Below are 7,437 nucleotides of genomic sequence, written 5' to 3' on the forward strand. Positions count from 1 at the left end.
AATGGCGGGGGGGGGGGGGGAGGATTTCAGAGAAGTGTGTGTACAAGGTAGAGAATAATGCTGAAGCATCACCTCTAGACTAGAAGGACCAGAGAAGTGCAAAAAATAAGCAGCAACACACACCAAGGAAGGCTGTTCAGGACTCTCCCATTGGGCTTGAATGGGTGAGGGAGGTTTCCAATAACACCACACAGGAGGAGATGGAGAGTCCACAGACTGTTGGTAGCAGTTATGGTACTGCCCATGATGTTGCTCTTTTGCACAATACAGAGGCGAGGATGGCTGCTATGGTGAGTGAGAGTGCCATCTTGACCCAGTAACTTGGTCCTGAAGCCAAGGCCTATGAGTTTGTCTTCAGCCAGTCCACTCAAAACCTCACACTACTGGCCACTCATGACTCTACTTAAGTAGAACACCATGGGGAAGGTTTGTTTCTCATTATTCCTCCCTAAATCCCTACTTCCCCACCCCTTTCCTTTCAGGTGACCTCATTCCCTGGAGCCTGGGACATTTATATGGTCTCCATCTTTCTCCCTTATCCTAGTCATTGCTAAAAAGAAGGGTCTGATCAATAAATTCACCATGGGATGTAAAAGACTAATAAAGTTTAATAACTTGCCTCTCCCAGGAGTATTTGCATTTTAACAGGGGAATGGAAGTCTAAGCTAAAGGAATTAGATTGTAATGGTACAATTTCAGGCACCATCAAGCAGCGGAGGGAGGTATTTTTGGTGGGAGAGAGGGTCCCCCCAGGACTGCTGGTGCTATCCTGCTAGATGCTACCTCCTCCAAATTCTGCCAGTTGGTCAAGAGGGAAACAGAGCAAGCACACTAATCCCCTGAACTCTTTCTAAAGCTTCATTCCCAGCACATTCCATAAGCTTACCTTTCCAGAGTGGTTATTCTCTCATTAACCTGTTGTTTCAGTCTGCAAACATTGACCCAGCCTGCAATGTGAATGCAGACCTCCTATGCACATTGGCAGTGCAAAGACCAGCAGTAGCTTAAGGGCCAAGAACAAGCCCCTAAAGTCAAGCTGCTTAGGCTCTGCTCATGCTGCTTGTGTGCCCCTACCTCAGATGTCTTCTCTGTAAAAAGGGCTAATAATATTACCTACCTTTAAGAATTAAATGTTATATACAAAGCTATATAATAATTGCTTGGTAAATGTTTAGCATTATCATAATATTAGTATCTATAGATTCCAAGAGCCTGTAGCCAGAAAAAAGATATAGGCATGAAAACAAATAATTCCAAAGCACATTGGAATTTTCTCTTATTTTTCCAGGATAACTGAAGAACAATCATGCTGCCTCACTAGCTTGTTCTCAGGAGAGGCAAGGAAGGGAACGTGCAAGAACAGCCAGTCTGGTGTCAATGGATCAAAGGCAGAAGGCAGAATGGAGGAAGATTTTGCAGGATCTTGAATTCCTGGGAGCATTCAAGGTCTTCTTAAACAGGTATTCCATCTATGTTTTGAGAAAACAATTCTAGCCACATAGGAGATGAACAAGAGGAAAAGAGAACAGTTAAGTGGCTGTTCTCAAATAAGGCAGGTCAGACCTGAGACACTGGATAGATGAGGGTTTGGGAACTTGGCTGGACGAGGAGGCACTATGTTTCCCATGAGGCTGAAGCTTTCTTTCTCATGCCATTTGTTGAAACATTCCAGAATTACTTTAATTTTTAAAGACTTCAGGTAGATGGGATTGAGTATTAATGCACAGGCAAAATGTCTCCATTTAAAACATTTTAAGGAGTTATTTGCATTCTTAGGGGATTATTTGCATTATTAGGTTTCTCTTCTCCCATCCAGGCCAGTTTGTACTATATTTTGTCTTTTTCCTTACTTTTATATTTCCCATTGTTTCTGAACACCTCCCTGTAATTATTTTTTGGTCAATGTATATATATACATATTTTTTTATTTTTTTAGTGTTTTATTTATTTCTGAGAAACAGAGAGAGACAGTGTGAACATGGGAGCGTCAGAGAGAGAGGGAGATACAGAATCTGAAGCAGGCTCCAGGCTCTGAGCTGGCTGTCAGCACAGAGCCCGATGTGGGGCCCGAACCCACGAACCATGTGATCATGACCTGAGCCAAAGTCGGACGCTCAACTGACTGAGCCACCCAGGCGCCCCAATGTATATATTTTTCAAGTGCTGCATACAAGAGATACTTTCACTTTCCACCTCAACAAAGCTTCCTCTAGAGTTTGAAGCAACCTCTGGGGGAAAAAAAATGACTGCTTCTATCTTTCTAAAGGGTGGGAACATCAGCTCCTATCATGGCCTCAGGAGCCAAGGGAGAGGCATGGCCACTCCATGTAGTATATATGACAGAGGAGGCAACAAAGATTTGGTCCAGCCAGGGCCCATTCCTTCTCCCAGTCCATTCCTCAGGAATGGAGCATGGGTTGGACAGATCCAGGTAGAGGATGAGATAAGGAAGACTTAATACTAACATGAAATTCTCGCTCACATATCTCACAGTATCATGGAAAAGAAGGGCAGAGGGAGTAGTAAGAAGGGACAGAAATTCAGTGGGTTGTTTACACAATCCTACTAGACTAAGGATCAATAGAGAGCAAACACTGGGTCTTTCTCACTCTTCTTTGTGTCTCCACATACCACCTTCTCAAATGCTCAGCACAGACTAGGAATCCAATGGTAAAATGAGATCATTAGCAGGTTTGAGGGAGGGTGTGTGCAGGGGAAAAGTCAGTGATTTATATCCCCACTGCCTTACAGGTAGGGTCAGTAACTATGTACATATCCTTGCCCCAATTCTTGCACCATTTCTGAACCAATTCTGACAAGAAAAAGCAATAAACTAGTCACCTTTGACCTGCCAGAGAATACAATCCAGAATTACTCTTGATGCCATAGACCAGGTTTCTGCTCTATCTGGGGAGAGTCCCAGGTACCTGGGACTTCAACTCTCTGAGTATCTGCCAACCACCAGCCTTGATGGATAGAGGAGTAGCTGCCATCTCTGATGGCCTGCCTCGTCCATAATTCTCTGCTTGGCCCTTTTGGATACTGATGACAGCTCAAACAAAGCCTGTGTTTCCCTTGGACTCCTGTGAGTCACATATTTAACTATAGGTAGTCCTACCTGGGGCCCAGTCCAGTTCACCTCCACACCTGGCTGCATTTCGATCATCCCTTAGTGAGGCTTCAAGAAGGCAGGGAGAGTGCTGGGGAGATGTAAGCCTGAGGATCAGTGATGGTCTCTCAGAGGGGAGCAGTAATGGAGTTTTTATTGCTTGTGCTTCATTGCATTTGATCCTAATGCCAGGAGGTTATTGTTCAGATTTTTTTCAGGTCAATGCTAATTAACTTTATTAATGCATTTTGGTGAAGGGAAAGAAATAGAGCTACATTCTGCTCTTATTTGCTTGGCCCTTATCATCAAGCAGCATCGGACTTGGCATGCCTATTTAGAATCTGGGGCTAAGAGGCAGTGACCTTTCTGAATGGTTCAGAAAATTGGGAGCAGAACCCACAGGAGCAGGAGAGGGCCATCTCCTAGGGGAAGGAAGCAAAAAGAGGAGAAAGTATCCTAAAAGAGATAAAGACAAAAACCTATAGGTGAAATGGAAGGAAAAGCAGAACAATGTGCAAGAAGAAGCCCTGAATTCAGAGTTTCCCCTCTATTCCATGCATGCAATGTGTGCCTTTGTCCTATCACCGAGTTTTCATTTTTTTCTTCCACAAAATATTGGGTAGAGACCATGCCTGATATCCCTAGGCATCACCACCTTGAGTATCTGATCTACATGTAATTCACCCTCAGTAGAAGTGGAAAAACTCATGTCTACCAACTCCAGATCAGAAACAGAGACAAAACAGTGAAGTATGGACCCAAATGGCTCTTCTAGACTGGGACTCAAAGCTCTTCATAAACAGCCTCTTTTTTTGTTCTTTGTCAATAGCCTCTGCCATTTTGGCCAGGCTCATTTCCCTCATTTCAGTGATTTTAGCCCATTGAAGCCCAGAAAAGACCCTGCTACATCCAGAGAAGGGGTGGAGTATGGAGGCCATCCCAACCTCCAGAAACCTCTTTTTCTCTAGGATGGGAGCAAGACTGAGGTCAAAGTTTATATTTAAAAAACTTAGGAATTCATTATGTCAGAAAAAGAGATTTGAGCTGCATGGGTCTGACCATCTTTGAGTTCTCTAAAACTGTGTCTGACACATGCCTCAGAGAGATTTCCTGAGAGATACTCATGAATTTCATTAATAACCAAACACTGGGAGAATATCCGGTTCTTCTCAGCCTTGAGAAGAGGGAAGGGAAGCAGCCTTGGAGGCAGGGAGGTCCTTGCTATGATTAAAGTTGTACTTTCCTGAAGGAGAATGTCAAAATTAGGTGCCAGTGGCAAATGGAATCCAAGGACTAAAGAGAGTTCTAGATTGCCATACATTTTCTTTTCCAGTTAAAAGAAATTAAACTGTAGGATAAAGTAGTTCACTGTGCCAGGGGTTATATAAAAGTGATTTCAGTAGGCATATCCTCAATAATGTACATAGCATCTTTAGTCTCTATATCTCTCTCACACACACAAAGACCACAAATACAGCCTCTAGATCCCTTAAATATAATTTAATTCTATACAGATGATCACCAACTCAAAATCACACAGAGCATGGGTATCTGCATGAGATTGTGAGACCACTGTGCAAACACACATGCTCACAAGCACACCCTTTGGCACACAAGCAGATCCCTGTGAGGAAAGAGCCATCAGGGGGCTCTGCTGCGTTGTTCTTCCCATTGATTTTTTTTTTTGACAAATGCATAAATAATAAAATAGTAATAAAAACCCCATTACAGTTCACCTGCTGACATTGAATGACTCATCTCAGTAATTCTTCCATTTCCCAAGTGGCTCCATAGATCACAGAACAGATTAAATGTCCTTATCTGTGATTTGGAGCATTTGCACAGCTGAGGACTAACAGCACACCAAACGGCCAGGCTTTGCCCAATGACTAGCTGCAATGTTGGGGAAGCACAATGGGATGATGTGGGTTCAAATCCAACTCTGCCACTTCTACTACCCCACCTGAAGAAAGTTGATTGCCTTGAAAACGGGAATTAGAGCTTACTTAGCTGTACTCTATGAAGTTCAATGAGATAATCTTTGTTGATGCCAGTCTCTTTTGTTTGTTAAATAAATGAATGTCCTGACTCTTTTTCCATTACATAAATGAATGTTCTAACCATTTCTCTGGTGCCTTGGAATATTAACATATCAACTGCTGTTTCCTACTTGATTTCAACAGTCCTCTTTAACAGTGTATCTTCCCAATTATTTATTTGTTTAAATTAAAGTGATTAAAGATTAATTATCTTGAATTCTGACAAAAAATTAAAGACTCCCTGGGGCATCTGAGCATCTAACCTAAGAAGATTAAAAGGCTGAAATCCTGTAGATGTAGATGATAATCCCTAATTATTTGTATGGAAACATGCCTTTTAGGATAATTTCTCATTCAGCACGTCCTCCAGTTTGCCCACAGGCTGCAGAACCTGTCAGATAGTGTCTGAACCAGACCTGTTCCATCCATCCAGCAACCAAATTGCTGGACCTGTGGCGATTGGACAGCTGTGCTGTCCTTGCTAGGGCTCCCATGCTGGGTGCAGGCCTCACAAGAAGCACTGCAGGCTGAGCAGCCACAGTGCTCACAAAAGGCCCTCTAGCTGCCCAGGCCTCCAGACACCTGCACAGACCCCCGCAAGGCTGAGCAGGTATCAGACTACATTCTTCTTCAAATTCTACAACTCCCACCCACACCCTGCTACACACACCCTAGTTGTCTGGATTCCTTTGAGTTCTTTTCTTGGAAGTGGAATTCCTGGCTAAGAATGTGTTTAAGGCTCTTGATAGAAATAGCTAACTTGCTTTTCCTAACCAGCAGTGTATGCAAGTGTGTCAAATCTTTACCAGCACTGAGCACCCATAGTGTGTTTGTTGGTGTGTGTGTGTGTGTGTGTGTGTGTGTGTAGAATCTTAATTATGGTATCAACAGGGAACACACTTGGGTGTGATCTTTCTGAAATTTGAGAGGGGAAAAGGTAGAAACAGATTTACTCTCCTGCTATCAAAGGGCAAGAAATCACCAATAGAGGGCATCTTTTCAACACTGATGATATAAAATATTGTAACTTGGTTTGGACCCAGGCCACTGTCCTGGATTAGATGGTTGGGGACTGCACTTGGGCTGAAGGTAGTGGAGTACATTTCCCTCCTGCTTCTCTGTTCCCCTCCATCAGAGAATGATCACTTTGGGGAAGTAGAGGCAAAGCCATTTCTACAGTTCCTCTTCTTGCTCTTTCTTTCAGAACCCATTTATTTACTTATTTTTAATTTCTTTTACTGTTTATTCACTTGTTTTGAAAGAGAGAGACAGAGAGAGAGCCAAGCAGACTCTGCTCTGTCAGCACAGAGCCCAATTCTAGCCTTGATCTCACGTGACATTATGATCTGAACTGAAATCAAGGGTCGGATGATTAACCCACTGAGTCCCTCAATACCCTTAGAGCCCATTTAACCTAGAAAAGCCTTGATCAGATAGGGGGCAAGATGGCGGAGAAGTAAGGAGCTCCGTACTTGCACTCGCGCCCATACATCACACAGAAAAGATCTGAAGCCATTGGAAACCTTACAAAACCTGANCCTTGATCAACCTGAAAGTGAAGAGACCTGTCTTCTGGAAATTTGATTTTCTGATTAATTGACCATTAATTTTAGTTTTTTAATATATGCTGACATAGTGTTTTCTCTAATGCCAAGTACTATGCTCATCATGTTACATATATTAACTCGTTTAATTCTCATAGAAGACCTATGAATTAGTCTCAGTATATCTTATTAAAAAATAAGTTGGGGCACCTGGATGTTTCAGTTGGTTAAGCGTCCCACTTCAGCTCAGGTCATGATGTTGCAGTCTGTGAGTTCAAGCCCCGTGCCTGGCTCTGCACTGACAGCTTGGAACCTGGAGCCTGCTTCGGATTCTGTGTCCTTCTTCTCTATCTTCCCCTCTCCCGCTTAAAGTCTGTCTTGCTGTCTCTCAAAAATAAATAAAAATGTGAAAAAAGAAAAAAGTAAACCGAGGTGCTTCATTTACTGTGAGGTGACTCAGGGAGTCTGGCTGCATGTCCACATGCTTAACAGATTCACGAGGCTTTACCTGACATGTTTTATTTCAGAATAAAGCCTTGATATGACAGAGGTTTTAAAGATGTATATATACTTAAGCAAGTGGAGTGAAGATTTCCCTGGGTGATTTGAAAATTCCACAGGGACTTGAGATCATTCTGATGAGTTCCTGCTCTCACTGTACAGCCTCATGGATTGGCCAACAAGAAGTTCAGGAAGTTGGGACAGATGTGTCCTGAGCCAAGAACTCCTTTCCTTCCACCACCTG

The sequence above is a fragment of the Crocuta crocuta genome, unplaced genomic scaffold (assembly GCF_008692635.1).
Source record: "Crocuta crocuta isolate KB4526 unplaced genomic scaffold, BGI_CrCroc_1.0 scaffold177, whole genome shotgun sequence".
NCBI lineage: Eukaryota > Metazoa > Chordata > Mammalia > Carnivora > Hyaenidae > Crocuta > Crocuta crocuta.